The sequence below is a fragment of the Oncorhynchus mykiss genome, chromosome 3 (assembly GCF_057628025.1).
Source record: "Oncorhynchus mykiss isolate SJ-2025 chromosome 3, ASM5762802v1, whole genome shotgun sequence".
Taxonomy (NCBI): Eukaryota; Metazoa; Chordata; class Actinopteri; order Salmoniformes; family Salmonidae; genus Oncorhynchus; species Oncorhynchus mykiss.
Genome location: NC_143024.1, coordinates 45,661,673 through 45,679,980, shown reverse-complemented (window position 1 = coordinate 45,679,980; position 18,308 = coordinate 45,661,673).

The window sequence follows — 18,308 nt, the reverse complement described above, 5'->3', positions numbered from 1 at the left end:
TCTGCTGTTCCCACATGCTTCAAGAGGGCCACCATTGTTCCTGTTCCCAAGAAAGCTAAGGTAACTGAGCTAAACGACTACCGCCCCGTAGCACTCACTTCCGTCATCATGAAGTGCTTTGAGAGACTAGTCAAGGGCCATATAACCTCCACCCTACCCGACACCCTAGACCCACTCCAATTTGCTTACCGCCCAAATAGGTCCACAGACGATGCAATCTCAACCACACTGCACACTGCCCTAACCCATCTGGACAAGAGGAATACCTATGTGAGAATGCTGTTCATCGACTACAGCTCGGCATTCAACACCATAGTACCCTCCAAGCTCGTCATCAAGCTCGAGACCCTGGGTCTCGACCCCGCCCTGTGCAACTGGGTACTGGACTTCCTGACGGGCCGCCCCCAGGTGGTGAGGGTAGGCAACAACATCTCCACCCCACTGATCCTCAACACTGCGGCCCCACAAGGGTGCGTTCTGAGCCCTCTCCTGTACTCCCTGTTCACCCACGACTGCGTGGCCACGCACGCCTCCAACTCAATCATCAAGTTTGCGGACGACACAACAGTGGTAGGCTTGATTACCAACAACGACGAGACGGCCTACAGGGAGGAGGTGAGGGCCCTCGGAGTGTGGTGTCAGGAAAATAACCTCACACTCAACGTCAACAAAACTAAGAAGATGATTGTGGACTTCAGGAAACAGCAGAGGGAACACCCCCCTATCCACATCGATGGAACAGTAGTGGAGAGGGTAGCAAGTTTTAAGTTCCTCGGCATACACATCACAGACAAACTGAATTGGTCCACTCACACAGACAGCATCGTGAAGAAGGCGCAGCAGCGCCTCTTCAACCTCAGGAGGCTGAAGAAATTTGGTTTGTCACCAAAAGCACTCACAAACTTCTACAGATGCACAATCGAGAGCATCCTGGCGGGCTGTATCACCGCCTGGTACGGCAACTGCTCCGCCCACAATCGTAAGGCTCTCCAGAGGGTAGTGAGGTCTGCACAACGCATCACCGGGGGCAAACTACCTGCCCTCCAGGACACCTACACCACCCGATGTTACAGGAAGGCCATAAAGATCATCAAGGACATCAACCACCCGAGCCACTGCCTGTTCACCCCGCTATCATCCAGAAGGCGAGGTCAGTACAGGTGCATCAAAGCTGGGACCGAGAGACTGAAAAACAGCTTCTATCTCAAGGCCATCAGACTGTTAAACAGCCACCACTAACATTGAGTGGCTGCTGCCAACACACTGACACTGACACTGACACTGACACTGACTCAACTCCAGCCACTTTAATAATGGGAATTGATGGGAAATGATGTAAATATATCACTAGCCACTTTAAACAATGCTACCTTATATAATGTTACTTACCCTACATTATTCATCTCATATGCATACGTATATACTGTACTCTATATCATCGACTGCATCCTTATGTAATACATGTATCACTAGCCACTTTAACTATGCCACTTTGTTTACATACTCACCTCATGTATATACTGTACTCGATACCATCTACTGTATCCTGCCTATGCTGCTCTGTACCATCACTCATTCATATATCCTTATGTACATATTCTTTATCCCCTTACACTGTGTATAAGACAGTAGTTTTGGAATTGTTAGTTAGATTACTTGTTGGTTATTACTGCATTGTCGGAACTAGAAGCACAAGCATTTCGCTACACTCGCATTAACATCTGCTAACCATGTGTATGTGACAAATAAAATTTGATTTGATTTGATTTGTCTCATTGTTGTCGGTGATCAGGCCTACCACCGTTGTGTCGTCGGGCAAACTTAATGATGGTGTTGGAGTCATGCGTGGCCACGCAATTGTGGGTGAACAGGGAGTACAGGAGGGAACTAAGCACGCACCCTGAGAGGCCCCATGTTGAGGATCAGTGTGGCAGACTTTTTATTTTATTTTATTTTTTTATTTTTATTTTTACCCCTTTTTCTCCCCAATTTCGTGGTATCCAATTGTTGTAGTAGCTACTATCTTGTCTCATTGCTACAACTCCCGTACGGGCTCGGGAGAGACGAATGAATGTCATGCGTCCTCCGATACACAACCCAACCCGCCACAGGAGTCGCTGGTGCACGATGAGACAGGGAGATCCCTTCCGACCAATCCCTCCCTAACCCGGACGACGCTAGGCCAATTGTGCGTCGCCCCACGGACCTCCCGGTCGCGGCCGGTTACGACAGAGCCTGGGCGCGGCCGGTTACGACAGAGCCTGGGCGCGAACCCAGGGACTCTGATGGCACAGCTGGCGCTGCACCCTTAACCCGGGAGGCCGCAGACTTGTTGTTTCCTACCCTTACCACCTGGGTCCAGGAAGTCCAGGATCTAGTTGCAGAGGGAGGTGTAGGTGCTGTATGAATGCACAGCATTCTCACATAGGTGTTCCTTTTGTCCAGGTGGGAAAAGGCAGTGTGGAGTGCAATAGAGATTGCATCATCTGCGGCTATGTTGGGTCAGTATGCGAACTGGAGTGGATGAGCATATCCTTGTTTGCTTATGGCCAGCAGTGCCAGCATCGGTCTGTGGTGGTAAATAGACTGCTATGAAAAATACAGATGAAAACTCTATTGATAAAAATAGTATGGTCTACAGCTTGTCATAAGGTATTCTAACTCGAGACTGTAGATTTATTCGTTAGCCGCCGTAGTCTCACCGGGGTGTCGGCGCGCGGGCCTCTTTATCGCCGTTTTCGACTTTTACGAGTGCTGGGGGTTAGCACCATAATGTGACACATTAAGAAATATTCAAATAAAGCCTTATACCCTTGTAACTCAAAGGAAGTAAACCCGAAAGAGAAGTGTACTCTACTGGAGTTGATTGTAAAAAAAAAAAGAAATAAAAATACAACTCTAAAAACAGTAAAATGGCAGTTGGAGTAACATTTAAGCAACTCTGAGAGTTGAATGTTTATTGTCATTGTATGATGGTGATGGTGGTGTCATTTTAACTCCAGAAATAACACCATCACCAGAGTAGTGTCAACACAAAATGGGGGTGGGACCATGTAAACCCCAAAATAGTCATTTGACTACATAGGAGTTGACTTAACTCTTGCAATATTTCTGTACTGTGTATAAAACGCTGCCCTTAGGTCTATGTATTTTCTGTATAGGAGAGGGGCGGGTTGTGGTCATGAAATGATTGCGTAACACTTTTTGACTTCCAACCACATGTTATGACATAATTTCCGTAACATGACATTCTGTTGAGAAAGTAGACCACAAGTCATTCTACCAATTAACTCACCATAGAATCAATATGATTGATGAGGAATATGACTGTCTTGGTGGGGGATTCTGAGTGGAACAGGCAGATATTTTGTAGCCCTTTTGACAGTCGGTTATTGGTGCTTCACGGTGACAATTCTAGAAGTTGTGTTTCCCATATTGGCAAAGATCACTTACTAACCTTTCTTCCTCGTCAATCTCCTCAAGGTGCTTCCGTCAATTATTGAAGTGTTGCAGGGGTCTGATGATGCTAATGTTTGGGTGGGATGTGTAGTGGGAGTACTAATAGGCAGTACATACGGTATTACCACCTCTGTGTGTTTATATGTCTTTATGTGACCGTACGTCTCTGTGTGTGTGCGTTTGTGTGTGTTTGCATGTGCATGCTCATAGGTGTGTGTGCGTGTGTGTGTGTCTGTGTCTGTGTCTGTGTGTGTCTGTGTCTGTGTCTGTGTCTGTGTCTGTGTCTGTGTGTGTGTGTGTGTGTGTGTGTGTGTGTGTGTGTGTGTGTGTGTGTGTGTGTGTGTGTGTGTGTGGCGAGCAGGGCTGGGAGAAAGGGACAGCATGGTAGAGCAGAAATCAAATCACTTAATTGCAGCATTTTTCATCTCCATCTTTTGTTTTATGGCGGTGGAGGGCCGGCGAGTGGCTGCCTGTGATTCATGGGCATCACGGCGCCCGCGAGCAGTGCCATCCCTCACTGCCGCCCGCCGCTGCTACCCAAAGCACCCGCACAATTACGGTGATGAATATGACTTGTTGTTGTTTTTTTAGCGGGTTTTTAGCGGGAGCAGGTTGTGCTTAATGCAGCCGCTGAGCCGGGGAATCAGGGACAGCCCCTCTAACTCTCTCTGTGCTGCTCCTTTTCTCCGAGGAGAGCCTGCTGGGCCCACTGGGGACTGTGAGTCACAGGGAGAGAGACAGAGGGGTAAGGATATGGGGAGGGAGGAAGAAGGAGATATGGGGAGAGCTGGAGATACATGGACAGAGCGAGAGAGGGAAAAACATGGGCAGGGAGTAAGAGAGACATACAGGGAAAGAGAGAAATGGGGAGGGAGGAAGCGCGAGATACAGGGAGAGGTACGGGAAGAGAAGAGGAGAGAGATACAGGGAGATAATGATACATGCAGGGAAGGAGGAAGGAGGAGGGTGAAAAGGGAAAGACTTAAGGTTGAGAGGGGAGGGAAGGAGGGCCGATATACAGTACTGTAGATAGAAAGGGAGGAAAATGAAGGTTGTGGTGGTTGAGGGGGAATGGAAGTCCTATAGTAGCACATGGCCTTTAGATTTCTACAGCCAAGGCATCACCTCAGAGAGCACTGTGTCATTCAATTCTACCTCTCCTCACAGTGACCTAGGTAAATCCATTCTACCACCCCAGCCCTATCCCACTCCCCACTCCCCACCTGAGTTCCTCTGATTTGGTCCAGACTCGATTTGAGTATGTCATTCTCCTCCCCTTTCCCAGATGCAGGCCTCCAGATCAACCCGTCGACACACACTCTTTCATCACGCACTCCGGAGTGTAAACCCGTTCTGTCAGGGAGGGTTACCTCCCCATTGACTTTCCAAAAGGAGTCTCTGTGTGAGTCCCAAATGGCACCCTATTCTCTTTTCAGTGGGCTACTTTTAACCAGGGCCGATATGGCTCTGGTCAAAAGTAGTGCACTATATAGGGAATAGGGTGCCATTTGAGACACAGTATTTGCCTCTCATGTTGGGGGCTTCACACAGTGTTGAACAGAGAGGAAGAAGAAACGAAACCAAAGGTTCAGCTGTCATGCTTTTTCATTTGTATGTTTGTTTGGTTTTGTACACCTCATAGAGGGGGACAGGTGTGTGTTTGTTTGGTTTTGTACGCCTCATAGAGGGGGACAGGTGTGTGTTTGAGAGTGGCGGGGTGTGGGTTTTTTTGAGCGTAAAGACCTCGTCTGGCTCGCTCTCTGATGGTTGTGTTTGTGTACCGCGTCTCCCCCGGCCCCTGCCTGACTAAATGCGGGAGAGGAAGTGAGATGAGAGGATTCTGTCCTGATTAGAAAATGTGGAATCAGACGTTACTTCCATTTTCTCAGCCCCTAAACGGCTTTAGATACAGTACGCTTTCCCACCCAGAGAGAGAGATATGGAGAAGGAGAGAGAAAGAGAGAGAGAATGGGGAGTCGGAGATTGATAGAGAGGGCGAATGAGGACAGAACGTGAAAAGGAGATGGACAGGGAGAGAAGGGGGGGGGGGGGGGGGGCAGGGAGAAGAGAAAGATGGCATATGAGAGAGGCTGTGCGCTTTCCCATTCAATCTTCCCGACAACAACGTTCCTCCTCCATCTTCTCTCACAGGCACTCACACACTCACACACTCACACACTCACACAAAAAAAAGTATAATAAGGAAAGACTTCGAATAAGGACGGCTACATCAATGGCCAGCGGGTTTACAGTCTGCGTGAGCGTTTGTGTGTGCTTTGGTGCATGCGTATCTGTGTGTGTGTGCGTGCGTATCTGTGTGTGTGCGTGCGTGTTTGTGTGTGTGTGCGTGCGTGTTTGTGTGTTTAGAGACAGACCGTTTTTAAATATTAATCTCAAGGTCAAAGGCATAGAGGGTTTTGATATTCATGCGGCAGCCAGAGTGTTGTTACTCTGTGTACTGGTGTCTCACCCCTACCGCTGCTGCTGCTACTCCCTCTGGCTCCCTGGGTCATTAGGACTGCTTGTCTGCTTCCCTATACTTTTGTATCGTTCGTATGATTGTGTGTAGGTCTACATACATGGACTCAAATCTGTTTGTGCTTAAAGTGTATGCGTGTGTTTGTGTGCGTGCGTGCATGTGTGTGTGTGTGTTATGTGTGTATATGCAGGAGTGTGTGTGCGTGTGTGTCGCCATTGTATTCTGTATCTGTATCTGAGGCAATCCTACAGTCTAGTTAAGTGGAGAACTCCTGGGTCTCCTCATTATTTGTCATTCATCAAAATGGCCACCTCCTCCCCTGTGCCCCAGCAGAGATCCACCACACACACACACACACACACACGCACGCATGCACGCACGCACACACGCACACACACACACACACACACACACACACAATCCACACAGAATTTACAGTAGGTACAGGGGAGAAGGGAAAAGAATGACTAAAGTAAATCTCAATTTTAAACCTCTGTGTAGGATGGTGTTGTTTCCATATAGAGGGGTTTATTATGATTCAAACCAATCAAATGTTATTTGTCACATGCGCCGAATACAACAGATGGAGACTTACTTACGAGCCGTTTCCCAACAATGCAGAGTTAAAAAAAAAAAAAAAACATTTAACAATACAGTACAAGGTGTAGTGGTACTGAGTCAATGTGCAGGGGTACGAGTTAGTTGAGGTAATATTATGTACATGTAGGTAAAAGTAAAAGTGACTAGGCAAACAGGACATAACAGCAGCGTATGAGTGAGAGAGTGTGTATTTATGTGTGTTTGCGTCCATATGCATGTGTTTGTGTATTTGTGTGTTGGAGTGTCACTGTAAAGTTTGTCTGTGTGTGGGTAGAGTCCAGTGACTGTGCATAGAGTCTGTGCAAGAGAGTCAGTGCAAAGAAGGGTCAATGCAAATAGTTTGGTTAGCCATGTGATTAACTGTTCAGCCGTCCTGTGGCCTGGGGGTAGAAGCTGTTCAGGAGTCTTTTGGTCCCAGACGTGTATGCTTGCCCTGCGTGCTGTAGCAGAGTGACCCCTCTGTTGTGCCTTGCGATCAAGGGCGGTGAAGTTCCCACACCAAGCGGTAATGCAGCACCTCTAGATGCTCTCAATGGTGCATCTTTGTAACGTTTTGAGGATCTGAAGGGCCCATGCCAAATCATTACAACCTCCTGGGGAGGAAAAGCAAACATGATGATGATGTTGGAGTTGTACGTGGCCACACAGTCGTGGGTGAACAGGGAGTACAGGAGTGGACTAAGAGCACACCCCTGAGGGGTCAGCGTGGCAGATGTGTTGTTACCTACCTTCACCACCTTGGGGCGGCCCATCAGAAAGTCCAGGATCCAGTTGCAGAGGGAGGTGTTCAGTACCAGGGTTCCTAGCTTGGTGATGAGCTTGGAAGGGACTATGGTGTTGAACGCTGAGCTGTAGTCAATGAACAGCATTCTCGTATAGTTTACCCACTTCCTTATATAGTATACACAGTCCAGATACCTTGAAGGTTTTATTTTATTTTATTTCAGAGCAAATTAGTTGAATATCCACAGCATAAACACATCCAAGATGTTGTTGTCTGTCACTATTTTTACAGACTAACTCTCAGTCAATGTCAACGTGACACACTGGGTCACATTGTAGTGGGGCTGCCATCAGTAGTAAGTGCTCTCCCTCGCTCTCTCTCTCTCTCTCTCATTACATTGTGAAGCTGGCTGAGTCTCCGGTGTGGGTGTTTGATGTTCGCCCCCGGCACAAACATGTCACTTCCCCTGCTCCAGTCCTTGTCTGAGACATACAACACGAGACATTAACCTGTGGTTGGTTTGTCTGGAGAAATAGAGTCTCTGTGGTAGTGCCGTATTCTGTTTGTCTGTCTGTCTGCCGTCTGAAGTACAAGACAGACAGTTTTAGGTTACTGCCAGTCTGAGGAATCTGAGGCTGCTACCCAAATGGCACCCTAGTCCCGATAGTGCGCGATAGGGCCTGCTCAAAAGTAGTGCACTATAGAGGTAATAGGGTGCTATTTAAGACTCAACCTGGGCTTCAGTCACAGACTTTTTTTTTGTTATATTTCTTCAGGTTGCAAAGTGCTCGATAGGATGTCACTCACTACTCAATCATTCCATTGCATATTCTACTGATGTTTCTCTATGTTGAGCAAAGCCGAGAATGTGTTTTCCAATAGAGGACAGTCAGACCCGATTTTCACAGATTAAAGTACACGTTTTCTCATAGATTGCAGTTACATGTTTTCCCATAGAGCACAGTTACTTAGAGCATAGCTACATGTTTCCCCAGACAGCACAGTTACTGCAAATGTTTCTCCTTAGAGCATAGCTACATGCTTTCCATGGAGCACAGTCAAACGTATGCCTCCCCATAGAGCACAGCTACATGTTTCCTCATTGAGCAAAGTTATGTATGGGTTTCACATTAGAGCACAGTTATGTACATGTTTTCCCATAGGGCAGAGCGCAGTCAGAGCCCTGCTATCCCTGTGGTACAGTCAGATCGCTGCTTCATAGGTCACGCTAGGAGGCACGCACACTTGAGCCCTTTTGACAGCTTGTTGTTTACAGTATGTGTAGCCAGCGTGGGGCGGCGCGGATGGGGCCTCGCAGGGGGTGGGATGAGGGTGTATGGGGGTTGTGCTGGCAGGGGGGCTGGGGTAGGATGCATAGCAGGGGGGCCTGGCACGGGCCCAGGCGCTCTTTGATGCTTCTACTGACTCAGGGAAGGCAGCCGAAGTGCTGGGAGAGACGATGTGGAATGAAAGAGAAAAGGTTACCTGTGGATCCGCCAAAACCTCCAGCGAGGGGGGTGGAAGGGTGCTTTGATGCGAGTCCAGGCTGAAGGAGTGCATCGATCGCTGGGGGAAGGGGGGGGGGGGGTGTATGGATCAGCTGGGGGCCACATCTCACCCACGCCATACTTCCAGTTCTCAGAGAGGAGCGTGGAGATCCATAGCCCAGGATGTAGGGTTTCATCCTCCATGCGGATAAGGTGGGAAATGTGTTAACTGTGCATGTGTACATTTTGGTTTGGAAAAGTTCAGGAGTCTTTCATATTTCTGATGTATTTTTTGTTGGGGTAGCATCCAGCAGTTACTCCAAACTCTTTCAAATGATTTGGCAAATGTAGAGTTGTGTGCGTGTGTGTGCGTGTGCGTGCGCGATTCTGTGAATGTCCGTGCTGGGTTTATAGAGAGGGATAGAGATCGTTGTGGGTTCGATTTCTGGGGCCACCCATACATAAAATGTAAGAGCGCATGACTGTAATTCGCTTTGGATAAAAGCGTCTGCTAAATGGCATATATTTATATATATTATGTACTGTGTGCGATCAACACAGTGAAGACCTCTACAAGGAACAACTCCCACAATACACCACTTATTCCTTCCCCACAATGCATTGCTATCTCCAGTCGTGTAAAAAGTACCCACTTGTCATATTTGAGTAAAAGTATAGAGATCTTAATAGAAAGTTACTCAGGTAAAAGTGGAAGTCACCCAGTAAAATACTACTTGAGTAAAAGTCTTTGGTTCTAAATATACTTAAGTATCAAAAGTAAAAGTATAAATAATTTTAAATTCCTTATATTAAGCAAAGCACCATTTTCATGTTAAATTTTTTTGCCGAATAGCAAGGGGAACACTCCAACACTCAGACATTTCTAAAAGATGCGTTCGTGTTTAGTAAGTCTGCCAGATCAGAGTCAGTAGAGATGACCAGGGATGTTCTCTTGATAAGTGTGGGAATTTGACCATTTTCCTGTCCTGCTAAGCATTCAAAATGTAACAAGTACTTTGGGGTGTCATGGAAAACGTATGGAGTAAAATGTATGTTTTCTTTAGCAATGTAGTGAATTAAAAGTAAAAGTTGCCCAAAATATTAATAGTCAAGGAAAGTACAGCTACCTAAAAAAAAACGACTTAAGTAGTACTTTAAAGTATTTTTACTTAAGTACTTTAAACCACGGGCTATCTCAAAGCCACGTAATTCCAGGAGGAACTGCTCAAACAGAGAGCGTTTGTAGTCGAAAAAATAGAGAGCGTGAACAAATGGGAATGATGATGAAGGCCAGTGATGAAGATGCATCTAGCGACTTGTTGGCGCTGAGGCCTAGCGTGATAACTCAATCACAATTTTTCACATTGTTTGGATGGCCGACCATCTGTGGGCTATCACAAGGGGTTCAAACCCAACTTAACTGTGGCTTTCCCTGAGGCGGGACAATCCCACAGAACCTTGGGAGCACGGACATCGTTGGTGTGAAGACAGACAAAAACGTGAAATTGACCAAATGAATGAAATTGTCCTTTTTTGTATTGTTTCAAGAGTTCATAAAGAACTATGCATTTGTACATGTTTTATTGTACTGTAAGTACTATGGATTCATTGTTACAAGGAAACAGTGTTATTCTGTACGTCGGTCAGTACTAAGAGGAGCGATGCAGGGATGTGCTCCTATCATACAGTTTGGATGTGAGGTGATTAGATTGCCTTGTGAAGTTTTATGCTTTTTGTTTGAATGTTTTGAGCCATGCAAAGTTAAATGTTAATTAGACGATAGGAGATACTGGGATTTTGGAGCCCTTGGAAGAATAAAAGCTCTATTGAAACTTTGTTCTTGGAGTCAATTTAAGCTAATCTTCTGGTGTGCACTATGGTGTGTCTGTTCAAATCAAATGCATTTATATAGCCCTTCGTACATCAGCTGATATCTTAAAGTGCTGTACAGAAACCCAGCCTAAAACCCCCAACAGCAAGCAATGCAGGTGTTGAAGTACGTTGGCTAGGAAAAACTCCCATGAAAGGCCAAAACCTAGGAAGAAACCTAGAGAGGAACCAGGCTATGAGGGATGGCCAGTCCTCTTCTGGCTGTGCCGGGTGGAGATTATAACAGAACATGGCCAAGATGTTCAAATGTTCATAAATGACCAACATGGTCAAATAATAGGTCTGGGAGAGGTAGCACGTCCGGTGAACAGGTCAGGATTCCATAGCCGCAGGCAGAACAGTTGAAACTGGAGCAGCAGCACGGCCAGGTGGACTGGGAACAGCAAGGAGTCATCATGCCAGGTAGTCCTGAGGCATGGTCCTACGGCTCAGGTCCTCCGAGAGAGAGAAAGAAAGAGAGAAAGAGAGAATTAGAGAGAGCATACTTAAATTCACACAGGACACCGGATAAGACAGGAGAAGTACTCCAGATATAACAAACTGACCGGTGCCCCCCGACACATAAACTACTGCAGCATAAATACTGGAGGCTGAGACAGGAGGGTAAAAGTAAAGATACCTTCATAGAAAATGACTCATGTAAAAGTGAAAGTCACCCAGAAAAATACTACTTGAGAAAAAGTCTAAAAGTATTTGGTTTTAAATGTACTTAATTATCAAAAGTAAATGTAATTGCAAAAATATACTTAAGTATCAAAAGTATTTAAAAAATTAGGTGTAATAAGCAAATCGAAAAGCACAATTTTCTACTTTTTTTTGTTACTGACACTACAACACGCAGACATAATTTACAGATTAAGCATTTGTGTTTAGTAAGTCCTCCAGACCAGAGGCAGTAGGGATGACCAAGGATGCTCTCTTGATAAGTGAGTGAAATGGACCATTTTCCTGTCCTGCTAAGCATTGAAAATGTAAAGAGTACTTTTGGGTGTCAGGGAAAATGTATGGAGTAAAAAGTACATCATTTTCTTTAGGAATGTAGTGAAGTAAAAGTAAAAGTTGGCAAAAATATAAATAGTAAAGTAAAGTACAGATACCTAAAAAAAAAAAAAAACACTTAAAGTATTTTTACTTAAGTACTTTACACCACTGCATCTGGCAGACTGGTAACAATGCTCCCTCACGCTGAGACGGAACGCTCTCACTCCCAAAGTCACTGGCGTTTGTGGTATAAATACGTCAGCCGTCAAAGTCTCGCTTAAACTGTAACTATATGCATGCCTAAGTGAATGTATTTGTGTGGGGAATGTGGATGTAAGAAACCCCATCTCATTCTGATAAGTACAACTACTATACCTCCAGATGATCTGAAGTGGGTTTCCACAAACCTTTGTGGCTAAAACACTATGTTATTTCTCACCAGTAAGAATGACAAAATTGCTGTTTGACGGTCAGTCTTCTGTGCCTGCACGTTATTCACCAAATGTAGCGTTTTGCTGTTCTACCAGAGTCATGAGTCTGGGTCAGATAAAAACCGACCCCTGGCCAGTTGCAGTTTGTTGGCAGGACTAAGTCGTAGGCAATAGGAGTGTGAACAGAGAGACCAGTTTGGAAAGAATGGTGCCAGAATCTACCATGTCCTCTCCCCAAGCCTCTTCCTTCTTCCTGGTATGTCCCCCGCCTCCAGTCACCCTTTGACCCCCCACACCCCAGTGGCTTCAATCCTACCTCTTGCAGTGTGGTGCTCACCACGCTGGCCTTCCACACTCCAGGACACTGGCCATCACCCCATTCAGCCTGGCTAAGTGGAGTCACTCGATTACGATGTCATTTTTGCGTGACTGTCATCGGGTGGTGAGATGAAGAGGGGACTTCCAGTGCGGTGTGAAGCTCTATGGGCACAGATGGACAGGGGGATGGGAAGGTAGGTGGAGAAACAGCTCCATTTTGTTTCTTTGCTGGGATAGAGGGAGTGTGAGAGCTAGAGGGAGCGAGAGAGAGAGAGTGAGAGAGATTAAAAGGAGGACATAGAAATGACAGTGATTGCAGAGTACAGAGGCTTTAGCCAAGTGTGTGTGTGTGTGTGTGTGTGTGTGTGTGTGTGTGTGTGTGTGTGTGTGTGTGTGTGTGTGTGTGTGTGTGTGTGGCTGGGAGCATGCGTGCGGGCGTACACTCAATCATAACCTGATATAATTATACTGAATATCTATGAATCCATGTTACTGTTCCCAAGCTAGTGTTGTATCGCACTTGTGTCTGTTGTCTTTTTTTATTAGTGCCAATGGCCTCAGTCAATTGTGGTGACACACGACACAGGCCAAACCCTACAACCTCGCCAGTGACTTTATACGACACACGATGCAGACTCTTGCTGGTCATTTTTAAGGCATAATTGATTTCTTATTGAGGAGCTGCCAAGCAAATGAGGAAATTGCATTCCCCGCGAAGGTATTAGCCGAGCCGAGAGTGTTTAAGATGTTTTCAATGATCGTGCAGCGGCGCTGCTTTTCTGCCCCCGAGTCGCTTGTGTATAATGGACTGCCGTGAAATCATAATTGCGTGTTTATGAACAAACCAGCTGGAGGAGGCAGAGGGTAATTATTTTCTCGCCGTTCGCCTCCGCACTCACGCACACTTGCGTCCGACAACGGCTCTGATGGGAAAAAGAGGGGGGAAATACAGGTTCATTCTGACCATATGGTTGCTGTGTTTATCCATCACTTTCACGTTCTACAGTTTTCTGCGCTTTTCCATCTTGTCCATTCTGCCAACAGGAAGTTGCATCGTAGACTGGGATGTTGTTGCGATACAATAGTATGATAGGGGACTAAAAGAAGAATTGACACATGGACGCACACAGGCACAAATGTATTCACAGACGCACACACACATACCTCTGTGAGCTGACCTGTCCACACAGTAACACGGCCAGGTTGGCCAGCCTCATTACTGCAACCACTGCTTCCACGTTAGCCACGTCAACTGTTCCTAAAGAGCATCCTCACACCACTGGGGCCTGAAGGGGTTAATTGTGGATCTTTACAGAACTTGGACCTGGCCAGCTCAATGATGACTGCAGCTATTGGCTCCGTGTGTGTGTGTGTGTGTGTGTGTGTGTGTGTGTGTGTGTGTGGGTGTGTGTGTGTGTGTGTGTGTGTGTGGGTGTGTATGCATGACAGCAGATATTGCCAATGGTTTGACCCAGGAGCAACCCCCTATCACTCCTTGCTCTATTGACAGACTTTAAGACCCTAGAGACAGACTGTCAACTCCTGGCTCTGATCCTGACACTGAATCTGTCCTATTTACACTCCTATATTTACACTGGTGGGCACCAGACACACACACACGCACACACACATTCATGCGCACACACACACATCCTCCCTATCCTCCCTCCCCAGCCCCCCGGGTATCAGTCTATTGACAGTGATGGATTGTCCTGGGACCCCCAGCTCCCCCCTGGCCCTGTCCTGGCCCCTTGACACTCCCGAGGCCCTGACAGTGACCCTGCTGTAATGACAGAGCCTGGGTCTCTTAAATCACGCATGGTTGTTAGGTATGCACTACACGCCTGCTGACGTGGGGCATGTGTCGGATATCTCCGGGGCAATCATGTGTGACAGAAATGAGGGGAGGTTGGTCCGGGCTCCTGATCACAAGGATTGGGATCCCGCTCAGCCCCCTCCTCCTCACCCTTCATAGGAATCCCACGTCAGCATCTTTGTAGATTAAGTTTACATACAGTTTATAGGCGTGTATGCCACCTTTCTGATGAATGCAGCATTCTGTGACGTCTCAGTATGGTAACACAGTGTATAACACCCCAGTGTATAAAACCTTTCCATTTGTTAACATATATCTGGAGCCAGGCAGGCAAACATGCGTCCAGCTGACAGGCCGTGCATGTGTATTGTGTAAGTGTGTAGTGTCAGGGTCTTAAGTGAGTGGACCACAGTCATTCAGCTCTATGCTGAACAATGGGTCTGGGAGCAGTTCTTAAGTGCACTGAGAAGTACTCTGTGTATTTATGGCATTTCCTAATGGTGTTTAAAGCGTTCAACAGGCTTTTTATTTTAATGAGAGCTGTGCCATGGTAAAGCACCCTACTGTACTAGTGTATGTGTGTTCTTTTATGTGTGTTTATAGCTCTCTCGTGTCTCGTTTTACATCTGTGTGCTTGTGTGTTTCCCTTTTCTCGTGTGTGTGTGTGTGTGTGTGTGTGTGTGTGTGTGTGTGTGTACATTAATCGTCTGTATAGACCTTTCAGGGGGCAGGAGCTCGAAATGTTAAAAAAAAGGGCTCACCCTTTCCTAATGTATATCTCGAAATTCCAACTGCCTCTGTAGTGAAATTTTTTTATTAAAAAAAAAAAAAAAAAAAAAAAAAAAATTGTGAGCATAGGCCTATTTATTTCTGCAACCAAACACTGCAACAAATTGTAAGCAAGCTAGTCAAATACATTATTGACATCGGGAAAAGGATGATGCTGATTGTGTACAATCTATTAGGTGGCTAGATTTTAATGCTCTTTAATGCTCAATTCTAAAATAACTTCACAACATAACATTCTAACGCTTGCTGGCTGGTCTAGACTACCTGTGTTGCTGCTGCCCTTACACACACACACACACACACACACACACACACACACACACACACACACACACACACACACACACACACACACACACACACGTGCAACTCCCGACTGAGGAAGGGATGGAGTTGACTCAGATGAATCCATTCCTCATGTCTTTCTGCCTCTCTCTGCTGCGTGTATCAGCCAACCAGACCGAACATTAATGAGGATGTAAATCAAGCGTTATCAAGTGTTAAATCACGTTACGCTACTGTGGCAGTGTTGTTGCTATTCAAACTAGGTATCTAGCTACATACACTCAACTGTTGACTGCATCTCCAGCCATACATGTTTGTATACTGGGCGTTTGCAATCTCTGTACAGGGCAGACTGGGAAACAAGCTCAACCCGGGCTCCCAACAGGCACAACCAACGGACAGGGTAGAGGGTAAGCGGGTGGTGAACTTGACGTCGAGGGTTTAGAACAACGACAATAACTGTATTACCAAAATTATACCACCACCCAAAAGGGCACTTGGTGAGTGGAGGGCACAGGGACATGTGCTAAGCACATGTAGACTCCTATCTGTGCACATGACTGTACAGTATGTTTATGTGTCCGTATGTGTTTGTGTGTGTGTGTCAGTACCACCACAGTAATCGTTTTCCCATGCTCAGTCATGTCTCAGCAGCTATCCTTTCTCAGATTTAGCATTCTCTCTCGCTCTCACGCACACACACAATCTCTGTTGACGGGGGAAATTGTATGAAGAGCTTTTAAGGCAATTAGTGGATTGAGCCAGAGCCTTTCTTCCCATTCACGCTATTCATTAGCAGCTCCTCCAGACCCCAAAAAAAGAGACGTGGATACCGCTATCATTCCCGCCTGGCAGGAAAGCCGTTCCACTGTGTGTGGTGTGGTGTGGTGTGGTGTGGTGTGGTGTGGTGTGGTGTGGTGTGGTGTGTGTGTGTGTGTGTGTGTGTGTGTGTGTGTGTGTGTGTGTGTGTCCGTCCATTTATGAGTAGGCCCTTATTCAACGCAGTTCAATATGATCCGCAAAAATCCAAGTCAACGCATGATCACTCTCAGTATTGTCATGTTGGTGAGTAACCTTTTGATTGTTAAGTGCTTTTAAAGTGCATCAAGAGGTGTTCATACAAATAGACTTTCCATCTAAATTGGGGAAAGAATACCATGACCAAAAGCTCTCTCTGGACCTCAGTTCTCCAGTGTATGGTGCTGGAATTGGAATGGGTTTTGTTGCTACATTTCTTTTTTTATTTGCTTGAAGAGCGACATACGTCATGTTGACCAGAACATTGCTGCAGGAGCTCTGAGTTTATGATATCTCCTTTTTTCTTTTTGCCGGAGTAACTTCTGAATTAGCGTGTTTACTGTTTCTTCCTTTAGCTGTGCGTTAATTATGTGGAACACTAGAACGTCTAGGAACATGGCCTTTGATGAGGGTATAACCAGGGGACTGCATTATTGATGACTGACACACATTGGTAGACACACACACACACATACAAAGTTGCATGCACGCACACACGCACACACAGAGCCCCTTAGGCCCCATGAGTGAAATGTGTTGCTTGCTACTTGCTAACATACAGTACTTGCCACAGTGCCAATACACAAGGTTTCCATCTCTCTCTCTCTCTCTTTTTCTTTCTCTCTGGTCTGGGCGGGACTGTCACAGGTCCCCGCCCGATACATTATTTAGCAGACAGAGTATTTGATCCCATTGCTGGGGTTGTTCTGAGTCAATCATTAATGCTGAATCTGGTTGGAACCAGAGCATGTTTATTACACACACACACCATACACACACACACACACACACACACACACACACACACACACACACACACACACACACACACACACACACACACACACACAGTTATTATTATCAGCAGTAAGTGCCCTAAATTAATAATCATCTGCTTCTTATTTGTGTTTCTCAAACTTACTGACTCTGTATATCCCTAATAAGGGGCTTGGATAAATAGAGCAACAAATTAAAGGCGAGAAAAAAAACCATTAAATTATCATCTATCGAGATTACAGAGTGATTATAATGAGGGATAGAGTGAACCCACATATAGAAAGTGCCATGCAAAGTATGGTAGCTCCCTAAAGAATATCATGCTGAGATGTTTAGGATTGTTTGTAAATGCACAGACAACAGAAGATTTTTGGAGAAATATTAAATATTATTATGTACCAAATCTTCGTTTGAAACTAGTTTGATCATCTTGGAACATTACAAACACACACATTCTCACTCTTAGCCTCCACGCCCGACAGTCATTTAAGGTAATGTATTTGACCAGCTATCAGTATAGTGACATATGTGCCAGGACCAGAGTTGCTGCCCCAGTGCGCTGTGGGACATTTGTTTTTAGGGAAGGATGTTGTGTTTTTATGGGGTCAGAGTTCAACCTGCGTACTCTAGCCTGGAGTTGGGGATCAATACTCTGCATTTCATATGTAGCCCTGATATTGATTAATGAATATACATTTTATGTCCTACAGCATTTCTGTGTACATACCGTCAATAAGCATTCGTATGCACACACTTGCACATGCACCCTGATGATGTTTCTTGAGACCCTATAAGTTCACCTAACCTTCAGTGTGTGTGTGTGTCAAATCAAAATCAAATACAATTTTATTTGTCACATGCTTCGTAAACAACAGGTGTGGACTAATAGTGAAATGCTTACTTACGGGCCTCTTCCCAAAAATGCTGAGAGAAAGCATAAATAATATAGAAATAATAACACGAGAAATAAATACACAATGAGTAATGAATGATAACTTGATTACATACATGGGGTACCAGTACTGAGTCGATGTGCAGGGGAACAAGGTAATTGAGGTAGGTACTGTATGCTCATATAGGTAGGGATAAAGTGACTAGGCAACAGGATAGAAAATAAACAGTAGCAGCAGCATATGTGATGAGTCAAAAGAAACCAAAAATCTCCAATTTGGACTCCAGACCAAAGGACACATTTAATTTCCACCAGTCTAATGTCCATTGTTCGTGCTTCTTGGCCCAAGCAAGTCTCTTCTTC